The sequence below is a fragment of the Lolium perenne genome, chromosome 5 (assembly GCF_019359855.2).
Source record: "Lolium perenne isolate Kyuss_39 chromosome 5, Kyuss_2.0, whole genome shotgun sequence".
Classification (NCBI taxonomy): domain Eukaryota; kingdom Viridiplantae; phylum Streptophyta; class Magnoliopsida; order Poales; family Poaceae; genus Lolium; species Lolium perenne.
In genome coordinates this window covers 162241979-162266528 of record NC_067248.2, presented here as the reverse complement: position 1 = coordinate 162266528, position 24550 = coordinate 162241979, and the positions used below count along the sequence as shown (strand labels likewise).

General features: G+C 51.8%; 1 pseudogene; it reads left to right on the top strand.

The window, feature by feature from the left end:
- The first annotated feature begins 16311 nt into the window (after positions 1 to 16311).
- Positions 16312 to 24291, top strand: LOC127300438 (uncharacterized; annotated as a pseudogene).
- Positions 24292 to 24550: the final 259 nt, after the last annotated feature.

The following is a 24550-nucleotide window of genomic DNA, read 5'->3' as shown; positions in this document are numbered from 1 at the left end:
GTTGACTCCCAATTCCATCCTTCTCATTTCTATTTTTATCACACTTTGCGAATGCTTCCTCGGAATCCCTCCCAATTGGGCTCTGTGGAAGCGCATTTTCTGCCTCCGCCGTAATGGCTCCCACAACGTCACTTATAACATAGGTGGCGTTGTTATCTGTGTTCGGACTGATGTCGATTATTTCGACGTCAAGTTTCCTGATTCTGTCCAAGGATGGCGCAAAAAGTGGCTCTACATCCACGAAGAAAGCGCCAATTCTGTGGAGCACAACATAGTTCCTTTTGACGGAAGTGCCAGGATTCAGCGTCGCCGTTCCTGGGATGCCGAAGCTTCTGAAGAAGAGAAAAAGGCGACAGAGGCGCTCATGGCTCGTATCCGTCATCTTCAAAACACTCGAGGCAAAGAGCTATCTGGTGTTCAAATTACTGCCTACTTCCTTAGGATTAGAGTGCAGCCTCTTCAGGCTCGCAAAAATCCCCTTTGGACGTATTCTGGTGAAAATGACGCCAATGAATCTCCAGTGATCTTTACGTAAAGGACTTGGAAAAATTGGTTCGAAGAATTTCTCGATTAGGCAAGAAGGATCCTATTCCCTCCTCTGTCGAGTGGAACCATACGGTGCTTCCAATCCTCTTCCCGAGGTATTTTCTCTTCTCGAAGTTCTATCTTGTTACGAAGCTGTTCCTCGTATCTTATTGCAGTGGTATCTCACTTATTCTCTTTTGTCACTATTTCCTTGTAGAATCATCCTACTATGGCTTCCCTTCCTCCTCTTCCTGAGGATGGAGAGGTCGAAGAAAGAGCCGTTGTCGATGATGTCAACCAGGAGACCCCCTCTTTTGTGAATGAACCCGCAGATTCTCGAAAATCTGCGGGATCTACTGAGAAGGATGCTGCCTCTGAAGATACAACATCAGCGCAATCTCCTCCTCCTGCTGTTTCTCCGAAGAGCAAAAGGAAAAGGAGCAATGCCGAAGATTCCGGGACCTCGAAACCCGAAGAAACTGCTCCTGCACCTCGAAAAGCAGCTTATGATCCATACATCGAGAGTATCATCAGCTCGTAGGTTCCTTGCTCTTTTCCTTTTTTATTTGAAGAATTTTATCTTGCCTTGCTTTTATGCTGCCGCTATTTTGTCACAGTGATGATGAAGAAACACCAACTTTAGATGTGGCTGCTCGAGCGGGCACGTCACATACTTTAGTTATTTCAGAAAAACCAGTTGAAGGGGAGGAATCGTCGCCTCCTCAACAAAATGTTGATACATCTACTCCTTCGAGCCCCCGTGCCCCTTCACCAAAAAGGGCACGGGTTGAAAAGATTGTTGATCCTGCCCCTCAGTTGGGCAGTTCGTCGCCCCCGCTCCTAGATGATGTAAGTTTGTCGACATCTATATTTTCTTTATTTTGTTTCTTCACATCTTTTTTTTTTATTTTTTTTTTTTATGCCGATGTTTCTCTTACTGTGTTCACGTTGAACAGCCTATGATCAAGGATCTTCTCCGCATCGGTTCCCAATTTATTGGGTACCGTGAATATGCTAATAGAGCCGAAGGTAACGACTTTCATACTTGTCGTTTTTCCTTAATTTGTCACTCCTGTTACTTGCCGCGATTTTTTGATCTTTCTTCTCTCTTTTTTCCATATCTCGACAGAGAAACTTGCAGAGGCTAACGAACGCGCCGACGCACTGGCTCAAAAACTTGAGCAAAGTGAGGCGGCTCGCAAGAAAGCCGAACTCGCTGCTAGCAAAGCCAAGGTCGAAGCTGATGAAGCTAAGGCGAAAGCTGGCGGTGTCGAGGAAGCTGAGAAGAAACTTGAGGATGCGACAGCTGCCTTGGATGAGCACAAAGCTGCACAAGCTTCTCGTGACGAAGGAATCCTCAAGCGTTTGAAGTCGCAAAGTCGACGTACTACGAGTAATATTATCAATCCCTTTTATTTTCTTGCACTTCCTGTTTCTTGGTTGTTGGTGATGTCTTGTCTCGTGTGGCAGCCCAAACAAACCAGGATTTTGATCTGGATAATCCTGTCAACGATCCTCTCCTTGACGCACTTTCTCTTACGGAGTTTCACGGGCGCGAAATTCGTGAAGGCGTGGCAAATGCTAATGCAGGATTGTCAGCGTTGTTCCCTTATTTCTTCCCGAAGAAAGAAGAACCCGCGACTTTCCTTAACCTCGCCAAGATGTTTAATGCTTCGGAAGACCTGGGATTGAAGATGCGTCGGGGAGAATATGAAGGTTGCTGTCGAGAGTACTTGTTGCCCTGGTTGCGACAGCCAACGTACGCTTGATTGGATGAAGGTTGGCGACACCGGTCGGATAGAGCGATCAAGATGGAGGTCGCTGATCAAGGCGGCCAAGCCCAACACGAAGAAGATCTTGGCGTATCTGGTGATCCCGCCAGCTTCCCCTCCGCGCTCCTCGAGGCCGGAGGTCTAGGTGCATGCCTCTGACTTTCGTCCCGTTTCTTTTGCTTCGGTCGCCACAGTAGTCATTTGGCGACACGTACTTTCTTAACTCCTTTGTAATGCCCTTGTAATTATTCCAAGAGATTAATGAAGACTTCTATCTTTGCTTGTTATTTGATGTTGTCTTGTTTATTTTTCAGTTGATATTTGATAACTATACTCCATCTTCTGCTCCTTCCAATGTTTCGCCTTCTTCTTCCCCTTGCGAGGAAAGCTTTTGGTGATACCGCTCTGTCGACGATACCTTGTCGCAAGAACTGGATGAACTTCGGCAACAACTTCAGTATGCGAAGAAGCAAACACTTGTGATGATGGAGCAATCTCGTAAGTCATCTGAAGCCGAAAAAATTGCTCTTCAACAAGCTCGCGAGGCTGTAGCTGCTAAGGAAATTGCTGCTTCCGAGGCTGAAAAGGCGACTATTCGAGAAAATTTCATGCTCGAATTAATGAATGAAGCCGATGCGGATATGTCGGGTATGCTGTTTCATCTGTGATATCCTTTATCTGCATACTATTGTTTCTTTGAAGGTTTCCGTTTTTTTTTTGTTTTGATAGGTGCCTTTACCGATCTTTGCTGCCGAGGAAGAGAGGGTGAATGCTAGGACAACCCTCCTTGTTAATCTCTCCTTGGACCATGGTTCTTTGTTTTGGGCTACCCGGAAAGGACCCGCCAAATTGTCGATTTCAAGATCGCGCCTCTCAAACTCGTGATTTCCTCGACTTACGTACCAAGACCTTGTCCATGGTTTACAACTCCATGTTTCCTCGGAACGTCCAACCAAAAACTCTTCCTGAATTGATGGAAAGGTTCAAGGATGCTCGCAGTATCCATGATTTTGTCAAAGCTCAACTAGTAGGCGGCGCCGATTTGCTCTTATCATGCTCCAAATCTGCCACTCGAAGCTTGACCTTACCCGGGTTGTCGAGAAGGTTCACCAAAAAGTAAAACGTCGGAGAGTTGGTGTTGACGGGATTAACACGAAGGTTACGCCTATAGCCGAAGAAATGATTGAGGACCTACTTCGGATGGATGCCGACTTTTTTGCCGATGGCCATTATGCCGATTTTCTTGGTGCTGCTCCTGAGGAAAACAGGGTTACTCTTGATGACATATTGAATCAAGACTAGTTAGTTTCTTCTTGTAGATATTTTTTCTTTGTAATCCACGACTATATTGTAAAGCAATCATTATATTTCTCTGTTTGTTTAGCCTCCGAGTGTTTCGGTGACTCTTTACTATATTTGTATACTTGCGAGGTTTTGAACCAAGGCATTTATATATTTAAGGCGAATATGAGCCCCCAAGCTTTTTATTGAGTACTATTTTGTATTTTTGTTGACTCACGAGGTATTTGAATACCAAGGCAAGTTTTTCCTTTTGTTGATGAACTATATTGAAATTCGTCGGAGCGAAGACTTTGGTCATGTCGATAAAGAAGAAAAGTTATATTGTCACTATCTTTATTATATTGCAGCACCGCGAGCCCGCCTCATTAAAAACCTTCTCCGGCCCCACTCGGTGCCCCGAAAAAGGAAAAGAGTGCGTCTGAAAACTCGCGGGCGTTTCAGTACATTGAAGCTTTACAAAGACTATATTTTGACTCTAGGCGTAAAAACGCCTAAGTTGCGCCACGTTCCGGGGTTTGGCTCCTCCACCCCTGTCTTCTTGTCCTTTATTACGTATGCTCCTCCTCCAATTACTTCCGTGACAATGTAAGGGCCAAGCCATGGTGACTCGAGTTTTTCATGACTTTTTTGCGTGAGCCGAAGAACTAGGTCTCCCACCTGAAAAGATCTTGGCCGCAAACGTCGGCGTGGTAATTCTTCAAATCTGTTGATATTTGGTTACCCGAGATAATACTTCATCTCGAGCTTCATCAAGTGCGTCGACGTCGTCTTCTAGCACTCTTCTCGACGTTTCTTCATCATATTCAGCGACACGTGGAGAGTTGTGCTCTATCTCGATTGGTAGTACTGCTTCTGCTCCATGAACCAGGAAAAACGGAGTTTCCTGCGTTGCTGTGTTTGGTGTTGTTCGGATGCTCCACAACACGCTTGGTAGTTCTTCTGGCCACGTATGTCGAGCTTTTTCCAGTGGTCCTAATAAGCGCTTCTTGATACCATTGCGAGATGATGCCATTGGCTTTCTCGACTTGCCCATTGGTTTGAGGATGTGCAAGCGACGCAAAGTTCAGCTTAATACCCACCTCTTCGCAATAATCTTTGAATTCATGGGATGTGAAGTTGCTGCCGTTGTGCCGTGACGATGCTGTGGGGCACTCCAAATCTGAAGACGAGGCCTTTTACGAATTTTCTGCGGATGCTCCATCGGTGAATTTATCGGCTTCGCTTCTATCCACTTTGTAAACTTATCGACAGCTACTAGCATGTACTCCTTTCCTCCTGGCCAGGATTTGTGTAACTTACCCACCATATCAAGTCCCCATTGAGCAAAGGGCCAAGACAATGGTATTGGTGCTAACTCTGCTCTTGGAGAGTGAGGTTTTGCGGCGAACCTTTGACATGCGTCGCAAGTTCTTACTATGTCCTTAGCGTCCTCGATTGCTGTCAACCTGTAGAATCCTGCCCAAAAAACCTTGGCTGCGATAGCTCGACTACTTGCGTGGTGGCCACATATTCCTTCGTGTACATCTTTCAGATTATTCTTCCTTCTTCGGGTGTAACGCACCTTTGCAAAACGCCTGAAATACTTCGCTTATACAATTCTCCCTTGACCACCGTAAAAGCTTTGGAGCGTCGAATTACTCGCCTTGCTTCAACTGGATCATCGGGTATTTCTTTCCTCATGATGTATGATATGTACGGCTGCATCCACGGTATCTGTATCACCATGACCAAGTCCTGATCCTCTTCTTCGTCCTCTTGCTTTTCCTTGGCAGCCCCCGAGGGTTTCTTCTCCTTCTTTTTTGACTTTGTTGGCTTAGTGGATCTCTCTGTTATCTCTTCCCAGAATACACCTGGCGGGATTGGAAGGCACTTTGTGACCCGATGTTTGCAAGAACGTCGGCTTCGTCGTTGCTCAACCTGCTAATATGATTTACTTCGCATCCATCGAATAACTTTTCAAGCTCGTTGTACACCTCCTTGTATGCCATCATGCTATCATTGATTGCATCACATTGGTTCATAACTTGCTGAGCCACCAACCGTGAGTCGCCAAAGATTTTTAATCGAGTTGCTCCATGAGGCTTTCGCCATCTTCATCCCGTGTATGAGAGCCTCATATTACGCTTCATTGTTAGATGCGTTAAGGAACGTCATCCGGAGGATGTACTTCAATTTGTCGCCTTCAGGTGATATGAGTACTACTCCTGCGCCAGCTCCTTCTAGTCTCTTGGACCCATCAAAGTTCATGGTCCAAGTTCTCGATAAATCTGGTGGTCCTGTATTTTGCAACTCCATCCATTCTGCGATGAAGTACGGCGGTATTTGCGACTTTATTGCTTTTCTTTTCATACGTGATGTCCCGAGGGGAAAGTTCTATTCCCCAAAGGGAGACACGACCCGTAACTCACGGGTTATTCGGTATATTTGACAAGGGAGCTTCATTGACCACTATGATCGGGTGTGCCGAAAAATAGTGGCGCAATTTCGTGCTGTCGTGAACACTCCATATGCTAGCTTTTGGTACTGAGGGTACCTTTGTTTTGAAGGTGACAAGACTTCGCTCACGAAGTATCTTGGCCTGCACTCCATGGATTTTCCCTTCTTCCTCTCTTTCGACAACTAATCTTGTGCTAACCACTTGGGGCGTGGCTGCAATATACAGCGGGGAGAGGTTCCTTTTCCTTTGGAGCCACCAGGATTGGTGGTGTCGAGATTTTTCGCTTCAGATCCTCGAAAGCTACGTCGGCCTCTTCGTTCCACTTTGGAATTTATCTCCTTGTTTTATCGGCGCATAAAATGGTAACGCTTTTTCTCCTAACACGGCGACGAACCTGCTCAAAGCTGCGACTCGCCCGATTAGCTGCTGTATTTCTTTCAACTTTGTTGGCTTTCTCATTGTTACTATGGCTTGTATTTTGTCGGGATTTGCTTCAATCCCTCTTGCCGAAACTAGAAACCCCGAAGTTCTCCTATTTGGGACGCCAAAAGAACACTTCGTCGGGTTCGGTTTGAGGCAGAATTTGTCGAGGTTGTCAAAAGTTTCTTTGAGATCCTCGATCAATGTTGTCCCCTTTTTTGATGTTATGACGACATCATCGATGTATACTTGCACGTTTTTCCCGATCTGTGTTGCTAAACATACGCATCATCCTCGATATGTTGCTCCCGCATTTTTTAGACCAAAGGGCATTGTTTTGTAGCAAAACACGCCGTAAGGTGTAATAAACGCTGTCTTGGCTTCATCATCTTCTTTTAATCTGATCTGGTTATAACCAGAGTATGCATCCAAGAAGGAAAGACGTTCGCAACCTGCCGTGGAGTCGATAATTTGATCGATCCTTGGGAGGAAAGTGATCCTTAGGACAATGTTTATTGAGACACGTAAAGTCGACGCACATGCGAAGGAATTTGTCGTGTTTTTCTTCGGCACCATCAACTTTGGGTTAGCTACCCATGTGGCTTACGTAGATATTTCTCTGATAAAACCAGCTTCTTCGAGTCGATTTATTTCTGAAAGCATGGCTTTGCGGTTTGGTTCAAAACGCCGCAAAGGTTGTACGATTGGTTTCGCTGTTGGATCCAAATTTAGGTGGTGCTCGGCAAGTTCCACAGGTACTCCTGGCATGTCAGCTGGACACCATGCAAAGATTTTCCAGTTCTCACGGAGGAACTTGACGAGCGCGCTTTCCTATGCGATATCCATATCGTTTGCGATAGATGTCGTCTTTTTGGATCTTTCGGGTGAATCTGCACCTCCTTAGAATTTTTCTCTGTGTTGAAAGTTGATTCTTTATTTGGCCTTCCGGCGTACGCGATGCGTCGTAATCAGTCATGCTTTTTGACGCCAAGTACTCGGCTTGCATCCCGAAAGTTTACGCCAACTTTGTGAAAATCCTTGTCGCACTTATCGGCTAAGGCAAAGCTTCCCTTGACTGTGATTGGTCCTCTTGGTCCGGGCAACCTCCACAACAGGTATGTATAGTGTGGTACTGCCATAAATCTAGCATATGCTGGTCGTCCCAACAGAGCGTGGTATTGTGATGGAAAATCCACGACTTCAAATTCGAGCTTCTCGATTCTATAATTTTCTCGGGTCCCAAATTGAACATCGAGATTGATTTTTCCCAATGGATAACTTGGTTTCTCTGGTGTAATGCCGTGGAACCTTGTGTCTGTTGGTTTCAAGTTTGCTAAGGATATGTTCATCTTCCTCAATGTATCTGCATACATGAGGTTCAAGCTGCTGCCGCCGTCTATGAACACTCGAGAGACATCAAATCCTGCGATAGCTTCTTTGGCGAGAATAAGTCTTGGCCCCTTACAGTCGAGGAACTTGCTGCGGATGATCTGCTATTGTGAAGCCGATATCTTGTCCTGACCAATTAAGGTGCTCAACTGTTGGTGGAGGCATTTTCTCTGCCATAAACACCTGTCGTGAGATTACTTTTTGAGCTCTATTGGACGGCCTTCCCTTCTGAATCATCAACACTGCTCCGTTGGAATTAGGATCAACATAGGGTGGTGGTGCAGGTGCTGCCGCTATTCTTAGCTGGTGTCGATTGTCCTCTGTAATCGCGGGAGGTGGCGGGAGATGAACCTCGCTCCTAGGCTCCCGAGGGTTTCTCTGTGCTGCTCGAGCGTGAGCATTTTCTGCGTATCTGAACATTGCCTGAAAATTTCGACAGTCTTTCTGCAGGTGCCCCGACTGTCTTTTCCCGTTCTTTGTCGAGGAAGAAGTGCATACGGCACGGTCCGTTCAGCATTTCCTCGGGGGACACGAAAGGTCTTGGAAACCTCGGCCCACTATTTTGCCTGTTGCGTGAATCATCCCTATTATCACCTCGCTGTTCACTTGCTTCTCTGGTAATCATCTCTCGTTGCCTCCTGTATTTGTCCGAAAACCTGCCGAAATTTGTCCTGGGCGTCGTAGTTCTGGTACGTCCGAGGAAATCTTCGCCTCGGTTGATAGTTTCGACCACGGTCCTCCTGCGGCGACTGTGTCGTTTGTTGTGGACAGCGTCTTCTCCATCTGCCCATTTATTTGCTATCTCCATTAACGCGGATACTGTCCTTGGATTGGTCCTTCCCAAATCCTCGACAAAGTCTCCACGCCTGACTCCTGCGACAAACGCATCTATTGCTCTCTCGTCAGATATGTTTTCTGCCGAGTTTTTGATGATATTCCACCTCTGGATGTACTTTCTCATTGGCTCATCGGCTTTTGTCGACACGCTCTCAACTCCTCTAACGATGCGGGTTTTGCACGTGGATCTGAAGTTCTTGACGAACACGTCCTCGAAACTTTCCCAGCTGTCGATGGATCCTGGAAGCGAGTTTCTTTATCCATGATCGTGCGGCACCACTCGGGTGCACCTGGATGCTTTGCATGGCTGTTGCCCTAGTTCCTCTGTCGGCTTCACCGTCTCGGATAGTCGACTAGCCAATCCTCTGGATCTTGAAGGCCGTCGAATTTCTTGAAATTATCGGGTAACTTGAATCCCGAGGGGACTCGCGTTTTCGGACTCTCCTCGTGAAGCATGGTAAGCCGCACATATCTTCGTCGTTAAGTTCGGGGATTGCCGATGATCCCTTCGCTTTGTCGCGCTCTGTCGACTCTTGCTTGTGCTGCTTTGTGTCTCTTGCTCCACTTGGCCCTTCGAGTCTTGCCCGCTGTTCTTCTGCGGGTCGCGGACTATTTTGCCTTGCCACTCCTTCGGGAGGCGTTGATATAAACGCTGTCCCCATAGCTCCAACTCCTGCTACCGCCATATTGTACAGTGTTTCCCTTGGGTCACCCGGAGGTGGTTTAGATGCAAGGATAAAAGCATGTGTCGCCATATACCCAGCCTCTGGTGTCTTAGGGATGATGTTTCCTCTTGTATCTATCGACATAAAGGACATGTCGAGGTTTTGAACCAAGTGCTCTCTTTCCGCTTCGGGTATGTGTTGCAGTCTTGACCTTGCTCTGTTCCGCGCCTCCCGATGGCTATCACCCGTAGTTCTAGATTGTCGACTTAGATCTGCCCTTCTCCTGCTGGATGCAGAAGCTGCCTCCTTTCTCCTGTTCAACTCAATTTGTCTGTTTTTCCAATTCCCTGGCAGCTCGTGCGAGCCTATATTGATATGCTTGCAATTCTTACGGTGTGGCTGTGGTAGCCATTGGTTACGTGCCGTTCATAGCTCTCGCAGCTCTGTCCCACGCTGCTTGTGAAAGTTGAACTCTATCTCGCGGCTCGGCCCGACGTATTTGTTGCCCAAGCCTTGTCGCAGATTGGAGGGATCGACGTATGGATTTCCCAAACTGTCGAAAGCCTCAGATGTCTCTTCTTGATCTTCAATGGCGTAAATCTGATGATACTTTGTACTCAGATCTATGTTGGGTTTGGTGACATCGTCGTTGAGATTGATGAAGACCTTGCCCACTGTCAAAGATTTGTCGATGAAGTCGTAACTGTCGACATTGCTTGAACCATCGCTTATATATGAATCCGCAGATGACTCAAACGACATGTCGTTGAAGATCTTGGCGAGTTTCTCTCTTGCTCTGATGCTGACGTAGCGTGTCGCCGAGGTTTCTTCTTCTCCTGATTCGTTTGACGATGTATAGCTTGAAAAATCGGAATCGGCCACTGATGATTCCGACGAAATCGGAATCTCGACACGATACGATCCTTCCTTCTCGACGCGAAAGTGGAACCTTCCGAACGTCATCTCCATGGGCTCCGCCAGATACGCATATGCATCCAAACGGGAGGGTGGGTGAGGAACAAAATCGACAAGACCAGTAGCGATCTGTTTACCTCGATCCATTGTGTTGCTTGCGGTTGACGATGTCGAAGATCTTGAGCGTGCCATCGAGATCAGCTCCTTACGCCTCTAATTCCCACAGACGGCGCCAATTGACAAGGTATTGACTTGTCAATGCCTATGGATTGTAGGCTAGGGTTTAGTTAGAAGTAGAGGGCAAGTAGATCTCGAAGGTTTCAGCCGAAAAGTACTCGACGACTATGAAAACTAGGGTTTGCAGACAATGATTCGATTGATTCTTTGTCCCTCGACTCCCCCTTATATATGAGGTGGAGCCGAGGGATTCGTGCTATACAAGTTTACATAGTCCGGGACGGTTTCTAACTCATCCCGCCAGATCACAAACAACACTTCCTATTACAACTCTATCTTTCCTTAGTAAATCTTGGGCTCCCGAATCTTCTTATTCTTCGGGTATTGGGCTTCCAGTAAACCCCGGGTACCATCTTCGGCAGGCCCATTTGGGATGCCTATGTCACCGTCTGCCGGCTTGTGCTCAACCGACTTGTGGTGGTCCCGCCTGGAGGGAGCCGGCGCTGGGTCAGCCGTCGCCTTGCCAGCTTCTTCAGCCAGCGCGTACTTGTCGGCGATGGCCATGAGGGCGGCCATGGACTTGGGCTCGCTGCGGCGCAGCTTGTGCCACAGCATGGTGTTGGGCCGGCAGCCGCCCATGAAGAAGCTGATGGCCTGGATCTCGTGCACACCCTCGCAGGAGTTGCGCATTTCGCACCAGCGCGTCAGGTACGCGCGATCCGTCTCGTCCGGGCCCTGCTTGCACAGCTCGAGCTGCTGGGGGCGACCCGGCCGGCGATAGGTGCCGGTGAAGTTGCTGATGAAGGCCTCCTCAAAATCAAGCCAGCCGTTGATGCTGCCGGCTGGCAAGTTGTTGAGCCAGGTGCGGGCGGAGCCGACCAGCATCAGGGGGGAGTAGCGCACCGCCCAGCGCTTGTTGCCTCTGGAGATGCCGACTGCGGTGGAGTAGTCCTGCAGCCAGTCCTCCAGCTTGGCGGTGCCGTCGTACTTGGGTGTGTCGCGGGAGAGCTGGAAGCCGTCGAGCATGGGCTCATTGGCGATGCGGGGCCCGAAGCACTTGGGGCAAGCCGGCGCCTCTTCTTCCGCGATGCGGGACTCGACCAGCCGATCGAGGCGGTCTCTGGCGTCGACGGGCACGACGCGGGGGCCCAGCCGGGAACGTGCCGGCTGGCGGGTGCCGGTTCGCTCTGGAGCCGGCCTGTGCTGGCGCCTCGGCGCCGCCAGCTCGGAGTCATGCTCCTCGTTCCGGTTTGGTGGTGGGCGGCTGCGGCGCTGGCGGCCGCCGTCCAGCCGGCTTGTCCGGCTTGAACCTGCGCGGGTGTCGCGGGAGTCTCTGTGCCGGCTTGGTGCGGGCGAGGCGGACTCGGCCGTGTCTCTGTGGGGGTCCTTGCTGGTGCCTGCAGCAGCGCGGACGGGAGGAGCTTTCGAAGCACCATACCTGGGGTCCTTGGTCTGCTCAGCTGCAGCCTGGCACAGGTCAGCTACGCGCTGCGTCTGGCGGCGCAGCTCTACTCCTTCGAGGAGGGCTAGCTCCTTCGAAGCCGCTTCGGCTGCGAGGATGTTCTTGTCGGGGGTGTTGTAGACGGCAGCTCCGCGGACGGAGCCGGCGCTTCCGCGCCGTCGCGCTCGATCTCAGCGCCTAAGCCGCCTCCGCGCTTGCGGATCATGCCGGCTCGGCTGGGGTTGCTGCCGCCTGGCGTGAAGCCATGGGCGTGCTCGAACTCACGCTGGGTGATGGCCAGCTGGCGTTTGGCTGCAGCCAGCTCTTCGGCCTGCTGGAGGAGGAGCTGGCGATGTGCTTCCAGGTCCGCCTCGACGGTGGCGGCGTCGCCGCCTGCAGTGAGCGGAGAGCTCAACTTCGTCCGGACTTCATCCAGCCGGGATGGAGGTGGGGGCGCCTTTGGGCCCGAGCCGGAGGCGTTGGGGTCGACGTTGCGCTCCAGGTTGGGGCCGCGGGTGTGCGGGTTCTTGGTGGGGAGCTCCTCGCCAGCCATCATGACTTGCACGACGGCGGGGCTGGCGGGAGCGCTGCTGCCCGCTCGCGGAGGAGGGCTTGCGCAGCACAGCACCTGCCGTGGGTAGCGCGGCGGTGCGACGGTGGCGACGTAGACGTCGTGGCCGCCGAAGGAGATGACGCTGCCGCCGGCTGGGAAGGGCCGGTCGGCGAAGCAGCCAGCGTTGTCGCTGACGCAGTTGAGGGAGCCGAATCTCCAGATCAAGCCTGAAGCGACTCGCTCGCCGGTGGTGATGGTGAGGCCCGTCCGGATGAAGACACTGGCCGAGGATGCTGAAGGCCCCACGGTGGGCGCCAAATGTCGTGGTATCGTCACGGCATATGCCATAGGGTGGCTAACGAAGGTGGTTCCTAGGAGATCTCAAGGCGGTATCCGGATGCGGGTATGGGGACGAGCGACACGGCGACGTACCCAGGTTCGAGGCCCTCCAATGGAGGTAACACCTCTACTCCTGCTAGAGTGTATATGATGATCACACAATACAAGGTTGCTCCTTGAGCTGTATCCGGCTGCTCCTGGGAGGCTAAGGAAGACAAGAGTCTCTCTCACAGGGCAGCGCTAAGGGTGGAAGTGAAGTGAGAATGATCGATCCCCTGCACGAGAGGGGGTAGTGCGGCTTATATAGGCACCGGCACTTTACATATAAGACCCTATAGTCTACTGGCCGGCTTGGCCGGCTCCGGCTTCCGCTCCTTCCCGAGGCAGTGACGTCAGGAGCCGTTGAGGCCTCATGGCCTGTCCCATCCGGCTGCCAAGGTCAGCGGTATGGAGAGGAGGTGTCCCTGTTGCCATCAGCCACTGTAGCCAGTACGGATCGACGTGGACCATGATGGCCTGTCAGGCGCGTGGCACTATTACTCCACAGTGCCCCGCGCTTTACGGAAGATGAAGTCAGCGTGGACTTTGGGAACCCGGATCACCAACCCGGTTCCTTCTAGTGCAAGACTCGCCAGCCTCGAGTCGGTCTGAGGTACAAACCCCCAGTCGGATATGGCTTGTAGAAGCCGGCCCAGCCACAGCATTGGCGGCCGTAGCCAGGCCGACTAGGACCTAGAGCCAGCCGGCTTCCGGACCAGCCGGCCACGGCGCCAGCCGGCCTTTGCCGCAAGCCGGCCAGTGGCCAGCCGGCTGCTCCGCGTCCATTGCCCTACCCGGGGTCTTCCCCCCGACAATCTAAAGCTTTTTTTTTTTTTACCAAAAACAGTAGAAGAGGCTCCTACTATAGTGCTAGATCAATGACCACAATATTTGCATCATCTCGGATGCATACACCCACTTTACAAGGAACTACAAAAAAAATATTCAGAGCCTATAAAAAGTGAGATATTTTCCAGGTTTTGAAATAACCCTGAACCTTAGAAGATTAAGATCAGCTTTCACTCTTGCTTTCCAGGAATCTAATGTGGGTCTAATACCTTTAGAATTTTTTTTTTGTTTCCAAACCCCCGAAGCAGCTATAGTGAAAGTCTCAAAGAATAGTCTGTCCTGGAAATTTGCTTTAGCCTGACTGAGCATATCAAATCTTCCTGCACCGTTATTCCACTGTATATTTAATCTTGATCAACACGAGGTGCTGAAAGGGCGAGAGAAGAAGAGATGCTCCAATGTTTCTTCATCACTATAATTTATCTAAAGTTGAGACATTCTTTTATCCACTGAGGAAATAACTTTAACTAACATGTATGCATTGCTTCTGTTCCTAAATATAAGCTTTTTAGAAAATAAAATAGTTTTCTAAAAAACTTATATTTTGAAATGTACTATTTTTGGCTTCTTGCCTGACCGGTGATCCTATCCTACTGCGGGAAAGTCACCAAGCCAAAAAAAAAACTCCCTCCCGTGTCGCACCCAGGCGACACCGGGGGCTCCCCGCCGCCGCCCCCCACCCTCTCCACCGGCCTCCTCCCTCGCCGCCGCTGCCGCCGGCCCTTGCCGCGGCGGCGGCGGGCCCTGCTCCCAAAGGTGGCAGGGGTTCCTCTCCTTCGGTTGGGGTGCAGGCAGAAGGCCGACCCGACTGGGACGGCGTTGTCCGGCTCGCCGGCGCTTGGACGCCGGGGCGGCGGCCCCGGGAGGCTGCGGTGGCTGCTGCGTCGCTGCTGCATCGGCAGCGGCCGGGCGGCGGCCGGCTGTGCGCGTGGTGGTTTTTCGGCTCCAAGATCTGGGCCTGCCTAGATCCGTTCGGCGGCGGTCCCCTCGATCTCCCGCGGCGGCCGTCCGGGGCGTCTGCCACGCGGTCTCCTGGTGGCGGCGGCTGGGCCTGGGCTCGTGCGGTGGGGCTGCCGGGCTGGCGGCTCGTGGCTTCTCTCCCATGGCCGCTTGGGCGGCACGGCAGGAGGCTGCGGGTGCTACGTTGAGGACGCCGGGGCGGCGGCCCCGGGATGGTGGATGGGCTGTGGTGGGCTATGCTCTGCAAGGCGGCGGAGGGGAGGCCGGGACGGCGGTCCCGGAGACGCAGTGGCGTTTGGGTGGTCGGCGGCCGGGTGGTGCCTCGATGCATCGGTTGCATGGAGGTTGAGGGAGCTCGGGGGTGCCTCGGCACGGTGGTCGTGTGGTGGCCGCCCCAGTTTCATCCGCGACCCGGCGGCTGTGGGTGGGCCACTGTGTGTGGCAGGCTGCCATCGCTGGCACCTGCAGCCCATGGTAGAGGTGTGCCATGGCGCATGGATGCGGCGCGGCGGCGCCGCTCTTCTGGTGGTCGGGGCGCTGTCCGGCGCCCTGCAGCGGGCGGCGAGTTGACGTGAGGTGTTGGCTCTGCTGCTACGCGTGAAGGCCGGAGCGGCGGCTCCCGTTTTGGCTGCTCTGCCCTGGTGGTGCGGGCGGCAGGGCACGTCTGCGTGGGCGGCTGTGGGGCGCGTCCTGAAGGTTGGCTTCGTGCGGCGGAGATGGTGTGATGCGACGCGGGCGTGTCTTCTTCGCCTTCGTGGATAGGCTTCAACGACTTGGGTTTGGGTGAACTCCGCGCGAAAGCACTGCATCCACTTCGGTTGGTGCCGACGATGTCGGCGTCCTTGGACGTCGCTCCCCTCGTTGGAGGCATTGTCGAGGAGTTCCTTGACCTCCCTTGTCGAGTGAAGCCTCAGACTCTCCGGGTGAAAACCTGAGCTTTGGCTTTCGCTAGAGCGGGCATCGGCGGCGCCATCGTCGTCTTCCCTTGGGGGCGATGCCTTGGAGGTCTGGTACTCCGCTAGGCAAGTTTTGGCATGCTTTGTGTGGTATCTGCCTCGCCGGCCAGGCTGGTGCGCGGTCTCGGGACCGGTGTGGACGCCGGAGCGGCGGCTCTGGAACTCTCCTTTCTTTGAGTGTCGCCCCTTCTAGCTTGGGCTGAAGTGTCGTCGGCACGTAACGTGCGCGGTCTCGGGGCCGGTGTGTTGTGTTTGCGTGTTTTCCTGTTCTCGCCGGTGTGCGCGGTCTCGGGACCGGTGTGGACGTCAAAGCGGCGGCTTCGGGAGCTTTCTGTTTTGAGTGTTGCCACTTCTTGCTAGGGCGGGAGTGTCGTCGGCTCGTGTGGTGCGCGGCCTCGGGGCCGGTGTGTGGCGTTTGGGTTGTACGGTTTTCGGTCAGTTTTCCTTATAAACTGACCAAATTTCCCTCTTCTTAATGAAAAAGCAGTACTCCTGCCGGTTGCTCCAAAAAAAAAATGTACTATTTTGCAGAAGCAGCAAGTTATTTTGCGGAGCATTTCTGGATGATTTTGCAGTCGTGAAGACTGTACGGGAACTAGGAAAGGAGTTCACACCAAACAACACCACCATTTCAAAATTCGAAAAATGTTGGCCCAGAGCGCACCACAAGGCCTGAACCAAACGTTAGATAAAAATCACACTCCGTCCAGAAGCCTCTCCAGTCCCAGATTTCAGACGCAAAACCAAAACTCCACCTTCGTCTACCTCCTGGGGCCGCCGGCGGAGCCCAAGATGGCGGCGACCATCGATGTCCTCGACAACGACGACCTCCGCGACATCCTCCGCCGTCTCCCCGCGGCTGACCTCCTCCGTGCCGCCCTCGCCTGCCACCGCTGGCGCCGCGTGGCCTCCCGTTGCTGCCCCCGCGCAGCCCCGCTCCTCGGCTACTTCTTCCACCCCACCAAGGACTCCGATCGAACCTGCTACGACGCCATGTTCGACCCCCTCGACGCCTCCATCCCGCGCCTCTCCTTCGACTTCGCCCCGGACGCCTCCAACTTTTTTAGATAATAGGCAAAGATTTGCCCGACTTTAAATTAATAAAGCCAACAAGGTAGCAAGGTTTAGATACATACTGCTGGGCATCACAGCTTCGCCAACGCACACATAATCATAGAGTTTCTAAACAAGATTCATGGAGACAGACACAGGCATAACATAAAAAGGAGAAGGACTTCATGCATTCCAGGCCGTCCCAGGCACCCCACCATGGCACGGGCTACTCCATCATGACGTCGCTGGCCTGAGAGATGCGTACAGCTCCCTTAGCTCGCGCACCATCCAGTTTAAGCCCTCCTTTTCTCTTGACTTGCATTTTAGGCTCCACAGCTGCAAAAAAATGATGATTTTGTAAACGATGTCAGCTGGGTTAGCAATAATTTTCTTTTCAATAGCAAGTTTATTGCGCACATTCCACAGCGCCCAAGACTGGGCAAGAAAAAGGATCCACAACAGCTTTCTGGGGTAACCCGAGAAGCTGGACAAGATATCATGGAACTGGGCAAAGTTAGCGGGGCGCCAGTTGCACCCGAGCAGCTGGCGCATGACTGACCACGCGAAGATCGCCAAAGAACAGGAGAAAAAGATATGGCTAACATCCTCCGGCGCACCACACAGGGCACATAGGCCGTTTGACGGACCATGTCGAGTAAGGATCTGCAGTGCCGAGGGCAGCTTATCCAGGGCTAACTGCCAGGAGAAAATTTTGATTTTTAGCGGAACCGAGGCTTCCCACAGGTCTTTGAAATGAGCCACCGTCGTGCCCTTCGACAGCATAGCATACATGGATCTCACTGAGAATGATCCGTTTTGTTCCAGGTGCCAAGAGATCTTGTCTTGACCCGTGGTGAGAGTCACCGCAGCCAAACTTCTTTGGAGATCTTCCCACTGCCGCACACCCTCCGGGTCAAGAGAACGGCGAAAACGGACTTGCAGATTGTCTTGAGACAACGCATCAGCGACCGAAATATCTTGATTGTCACAGATGGCAAATAACAAAGGAAAGGACTCCAGTAGGGGGCCCCTTCCCCACCACCAGTCCTTCCAGAAGCTAGTTCTATTGCCATTCCGCACCTTGTGCTTAGCTCCAACCTTAAAGAGGCTCTTGATTTTGTGAAGACTTTTCCAGAAGGGGGAGCCTCCATGACCTGATCCCGCAAACAAGTTGGAGGCGTCCACATACTTAGCACGGATGATGCGAGCCCAGATCGTGTCCTCTTCCTGGTACAATCTCCAAATCCACTTCAACATCAGTGCCACATTCATCTTTTTGGTATTGAGTAACCCTAGCCCTCCATATTCCTTGGGTCTACAAACAGTTGGCCAGTTCACCAGGTGGTACTTCCTCTTCGGTCCCGCTCCTTCCCAAAAAAACTTAGAACGATGAGAGTCAAACCTCGCATGAATCCCATCATGGAGGAGGAACAGGCCCATCGCAAACATCGGGAGATTGTCTAGGCATGCGTTAGAGAGGATAAGTCGTCCCCCTGACGACATCAGCCTTCCCAACCAAGGTTCGATTTTAACGGCGAGTTTCCGCACAAGAAAGAGCCACTGCTCTAGGGTTAGCTTTCTGTCAGAGATAGGGAGGCCCAGATAAATGAAGGGGAAGGAGCCAAGTTTGCAGTTAAGCTTGTTAGCAATTGAAGTCCGCTCTTCGAATCGCTGACCCAGCACAAACACCTCGCTTTTGTGATAATTGATCTTGAGCCCCGACATATCCTCAAAGCACATCAGCAGAAATTTAAGGTTGGCAATATCCTCATCCGAACCTTGAATGAGGATAAGCGTGTCGTCTGCATACTGAAGATGGGAGACTCCCCCGGGCAACAGGTGTGGAACGAGACCGTGAATGTGTCCGGCTTTGGAAGCCGCAGAAAGAATACCAGACAGGGCCTCACCAATGAAGTTGAAAAGCAGCGGTGAAAGGGGGTCTCCCTGGCGAACCCCTCTCCTATTTCTGAAAAACGGCCCCACTTCACCGTTGATAGAGATGGCAGTCTGTCCCCCAGACACAAGTTGTAAGATCCTATGGATGTATCCTTCGTCAAAACCTTTGCAACGAAGAACTTCCCCCAAGAAGTCCCAGTTCACTCTGTCGTATGCTTTTTCAAAGTCCAACTTGAGAAGCACCCCATTATGCTTTCTTTGTCTCAAATCGTGAATGATTTCTAGCAGCGTCAACGGACCGTCGAGGATATTTCTACCTTTGACAAAGGCAGTTTGATTGGGAGAAAGGATCCTATGCGCAATTGGATCCAACCTAGATGCGTAAGCCTTGGAAACGATCTTAAAGATTACATTGATCAGTGCAATAGGTCTGTATTGTGTGATTTGATCCGCGCCGGGCACTTTCGGAATAAGCGAAAGAATTCCAAAGTTGAGCCTAGAAATGTCAATGCGCCCCAGCACAAAGTCATTGAGGATGTGCAAAATACCCAGCTTGACCTGCGGCCAGAATCTCTTGAAGAAGACAACCGGGAAACCGTTCGGGCCCGGGGCGGTATCTGTCTTCATGTCCTTAACGATGGTATCAAGCTCAGTCTCAGAGAATGTGAGAGCCAGATTCACATTCTCCTCCTCTGAGACCCGACTATACCTATCCCAGGTATCTGGTGCCAACCCGCACATCCTTGCAGCAGACGAGCCAAGCAGGCTTCTGTAGAAGTCATAAACATGCTGTTGGATGAGCTTCGGGTCCGTGACCGTCCCGCTGTCCGTGACTAGCGCTGAGATATTGCATTTCCTTCTTCTGCCGTTGGCAACTGCGTGAAAATAGGCTGTGTTTGCATCTCCCTGCAGGGCCCGCCTGACCCTGCCTCGCTGCCTCCAGTGTTCCTCTTCAGTCTTATATATATGCAGCAGTTGCTCCTCGAGGTGATATCTAGATGCCCAGGCGTCTTCGTCCAAACCAGAGGAGTCCGCCAGCACATCAAGCTGAGCAATCTGAGTGAGGAGCGCGTTCTTTGTTGCCTTGGTGTCCCTACCAAGGTTCTGATTCCATCCCCTCAAGTACTGTCGTAGGCCCGACGACATGAACGACCACCAGTCAATGATGTCTCGGCCGCCCACCTTGGACAGCAGCCTGGCCCATGTAAACTGGACAAGTGGGACAAAATTGGGGCGCTCGAACCAGCTGGACTCAAAGAAGAATCGATTAGACCGAATGGGGAAGCCCTCCCCGGTGTCAAAAACGAGAGGCGTGTGATCAGAACCAAGGCAGGTCTCGGCAGCAAGAGAGCAAAGAGGGAAAATAGCTTCAAAGGATGCAGAGACAAAGACACGGTCCAGAGCAGAGCGGACAGGATTAATCTGACGGTTGGACCAAGTGAAACGCGCCCCAGTGCGCGGGATTTCTCTTAGGGCCCAAGACGCAATGCTGTCGTTGAAGAGATCAATAAGGGTCCAGTTGATATTATCGTTGTTCTTATCTTCCGCCGCTCTGATAAGGTTGAAGTCCCCACCCTTGAGGATCGGCAAGTCACAATTGGCGATTTTGGATAAAGGGCGCCTCCAACTTCCAGCTCTTTTTTCGATAAAGGGCGCTTTCATTACTTTAGAAAAACTATTACACCCGGCCTCTGCATAATATGATGCACACAGCCACACTCACACATAGTATCACACCATTACATGAAAAACTGATAACACCGAAAATAAAGAGAGTGCCTAGAGCGCAGAAGGCTCTATCCGTAGATTACGCCACCATCCATGTTGGGAAAAAATATCCTTCGCCACATTCTCCAATCGTGTAGATACCTCCATAAAGAGGTCGCGGTTCTCTATACGTTGAAGCAAAGACTACGAACGGAGCAAAGCGGTGGACCGGTAGATAACCTGCAAACATGAAGAGTTAATATCATGGAAAATCTTGTCATTTCTACATAGCCATAGCGACCAAATAATGGCGATCGCCCCCACCCGAATAAAAGTTGGAAAATGATTCAATCCCCCCGGGGGATAACGCGCGCCGCATCCTCCGGTTCCGTGGCCGTCGATCAGCATCATCGCAGATGCACGTGCTAGTGTCCCAACACAACACGTCATGGGTGGGCCTCCACCACGATCTTATCTCCTCGCGTTCTCTCTCGCAGCACTATCAGTCCATGGAGACCGAAAAATCCACGCATCGCGCTCCGCCGCAGAGCCCCAGCCACGCCGCCTCGCTCCGCCGCCGCGCCGTGCTTTCGTCATCCCTGCACACGGCCGCCGCCTCCCCCGACCTCCTCCTCCCGCAGCCACCGCGCCGCGTTCTTATCGGCACCCACGGCAAGCCTCCCATGTGCGTGGCCGCCGCCTCCCCCTAGCTCCTCCTCCTGCAGCCGCCGCGCCGCGTCCTCGTAGGTGCCCACGGCAACCATCCCCTGTGCGTGGCCGCCACCTCCCCCGAGCTCTTCCTCCTGCAGCCGCCGCGTCCTCGACGACATCCACGACAAGCCTCCCCTGCGCGTAGTCGCCGGCTCCCCTAACCCCTTCCACGTGCAGCCCTCTGAGGCCAACACCGCTGCTTCTCTGAGTTCCACGCCGCCCAAGGTCCCGGCGGCGCCCGGCGACGCTAATGGTGCGGACATGGCTGCTGCTACAAGGGTCGGCTGGAGCTTGCTACAAGGGGAGGCGGGACTTGCTACAAGGGCGGCCAGGCTTTGCTACAACAGGCGGCCGGCCTTGCTACCGGCGGTGGGCGGCGCTTCTGCGAGCGGCGGGATGCCTTGCTACAAGGGGAGGAGGACTTGCTACATGTGGTGCTGGGCCTTGCTACCATGGATGCCAGGCTTTGCTACAAGGGGGAAGCTGGCCTTGCTACCGGCGGTGGCTCTAGTTGCTACAAGAGCCGGGTGGCCTTGCTACAACAGGCGTCCGTCTTTTGCTACCGGTGGTCGACGCCTTTGCTACGAGCGGTGAGGGTCTTCTCCGGCTAATATGCCATTTTGTTGCTAGCGGTGGAGCACTCTGCTATCAGCGGTGGTAGGCGCTGCTACCAGGGGTGTCCAACTTTGCTACGTAGGCAACGGTGTCTTCTCCGGCGACGACGACTTTTCCGGCGACAACGTCTTCTCCGGCGAGCACCTTCTCTGGCGATGATTGGGTTAGAGAAGGGCGGTAGGGCATGGGTCGACAAGGGCCAGAGTTTTCCTGGGGAGAGAGAAGAAGAGGTGCCAACGCGGAGTGGGTCGTTCGTTGACCATGTTTAGGGACACGTGTCGCCTCCTGGACCCGGGGGCTGGAAATTCTAATCCCCCGGGAGACGCTCAGCATCTTCCCAAAAGTTTTGAACCTAGGCTTCCAGCTCTACGACTCCCACCAAGGCCTCCTCCTCCTCGAACCGGCCGTCAAACTCCCCAAGGGCATCCTCCCCCGCTTCCTCGTCCTCGACCCGGCCACCCGCCGCCGCGTGCTCCTCCCGCCGCCCCCGCGCGACACGGTGCCCGACGACCGCATTTGGCGCACCTCCAGGTACTACATCGGCTCCGCGCTCCTCTCCCGCGCGCACCCCAGCAAGCTCTGCTTCGAGGCCATCTGCTTCGCCATCGACGACGGGCACCCGCGGGCCTGGGTCGCGTCCGTCGACGACGGTGACTGCCACTGGCGCGCGCTCCCGCGGGACGAGGATGTCCTCGTCGAATTCGACCCCTGGCTGTTCGAGAAACGCGGCGTGCACGCCGCCGGGAAGATCTACTGGCACATCTGCAACTCCTGGCGCGTGCTCGTGCTAGACCCGTCCACGCTCAAGTTCTCCTACCTGCGTGCGCCGGACGCGCTGGGCTGCGCCAAGTACCGCATCGGCGAGACGCCGGAAGATGGGCGGCTCTGCATCGTGACCGACGCCGAGAGCCAGCTGCAGCTCTGGGTGCGCGGGCAGACCAGGTGGAGCGACAGGGGCTGGCTTCTGGAGAGGAAAATCGTCAACTAGCGCGTGCTCTGCGACATGATGCCTGGCCTGCCCAATCACCCCATGTTCAGGACCCTCAGCGTCTGGCCCAGCGACATGGACGCCGCCCGCTCCGGCAAGGTTTTCATCAGAACCACGGGCTACGGCCGCTTCTCCTTCCATCTTGATACGGGCAAGCTCGAGCGTCTGTCCACGGAAACCGGCATGGATTACGGACACCCCATCTTCGCCTACTTTCTCGCATGGCCGCCCGCCTTCCTTGCTCCCGATCACTACTGAATCCACTTACTACTTGTATGTAAGACCACCTTCCTCGATCTCCTTTTTTTTTGTTCACCAATGTTATTTTGCTCTCGTACTATATTCTGCTCATATCATTTCTTTTCAAGTGCTGTTCTTGCCTCGACAAGCTTGTTGCATCTGCATAGTACCACAAGTAGGTGCATTAGCCTTTCAATAGGAAGCACAATTGTATCACAGCGAATAAGGTTCCAGGGATTTGTTGGGTTATAGGGAGTTCATCCTGCATGATACTGAACTGAATCTGCTCAAAGTGGCAATAATGGGTGACAATCAAAATTTTATGCTCTGAAATCCTCAAAGTGGTACTACTTGATAAGTAATTCTGTCACCAGGGCTAGCATAATGTTTATCCCGTAATTATATGGCTTATGGGTCGTAATGTTTGTTTTGGCATTACAGTTCTGTCAATTGGGTTTGAGTTCGCTTACTCTGTTTGATATGGAAATCTAAAATGCTGAGCCATTGTTATGCTGGGAATTCAGTGGGCTACAGGCTTCTTGCCACTTTGCCACTAGACCTGTACCTAGTCTTTCTGAATCTTATGCCTAAAGAAATCAGCATCGTGAGCCATACCATTTAGTTTGTACCTTAATGTGTTTTTTCTCCTAGATATTTATGTTTGTGGTAGTGGCTTGGGTAGTGCAGTCTTTATTACTCACGTTGAGTTTCACACTGCCACATATGGGCACAACTGTGTCTCGGCATTTTGCAGAATTTGGTCATTTAGAAGATCAAAGAGATTTTACTAGAAAGGATATAATTGGTGTCAAATATGCATATGACTATATATGTGTTGTTCATTGTATCATTATTGATAAATGAAATTGTAATGTTCACTCTATAAAATAAATCAATGGAGTCATTTTTGTGAAGTTATTTACTTTCAGTTTAGGAGATAGCTGATATACTTTAATTTGCTTGTGATCATACTCAATAGATCTTAGTACAGTTGAATTGTTACAATCTTTCATATACTGAGGTGATAAAATAAATTATTTCCATGTAGATACTGATCATTTATCCCGTTTTCAGTTCCAAACAACATACCCATAAGCTTAATGTTCTGTTACAACTCCGTTTAATTTTTTTACTAGTGGTTCTTCTTGTTTGCTAATATAAAATTATGTTTGTTTGATTCGCTGCAAATTCGGTTGTTGACAATTCTGTCATTCTTATGATTTAGGGTGGTGACTTGCAACGCATTGGCGCAACTTTTGTTTGGAGTCAGCGTGCATGCATCCTCCATCTAGTCACTACTTACGTGCTGCCATCTCCCTTTCAAACTGCACAGCATTCTGTGGTGTGTGCAATATGAGACTATCTATGCAGTTTATTGATGCGATGTTATCCAAGCATCCTTTGGACAAGATGATATTTGGCAAGATGTTCTGTCAAATTGTGCTGAATTTGGACAAGCCATGGTTTTCCTCTTATTCAGTAATATTTATCTGATTTTGAATCTAGTGTTGTTCTGTCGTGCCTTGGTAATTTGAGTGTTTGGTGACTTATGATGGTCAAATTAATCGCTTGAATCTGTATACCAAGCCATAGTGCAGCATCGTGAATTTGGGTAGTACAAGGAGTGTTCTACAAACCTGGTGACATAGCTTGATTCTTCATTGCATTTAGCCTGTCTTCTGCAGACTATTAGGTAAGCAAACAATATTTTAAACTGCAAACCACTGATGTAGGTTAGATGAGCTGTTTAAATTGGAAGGGTTT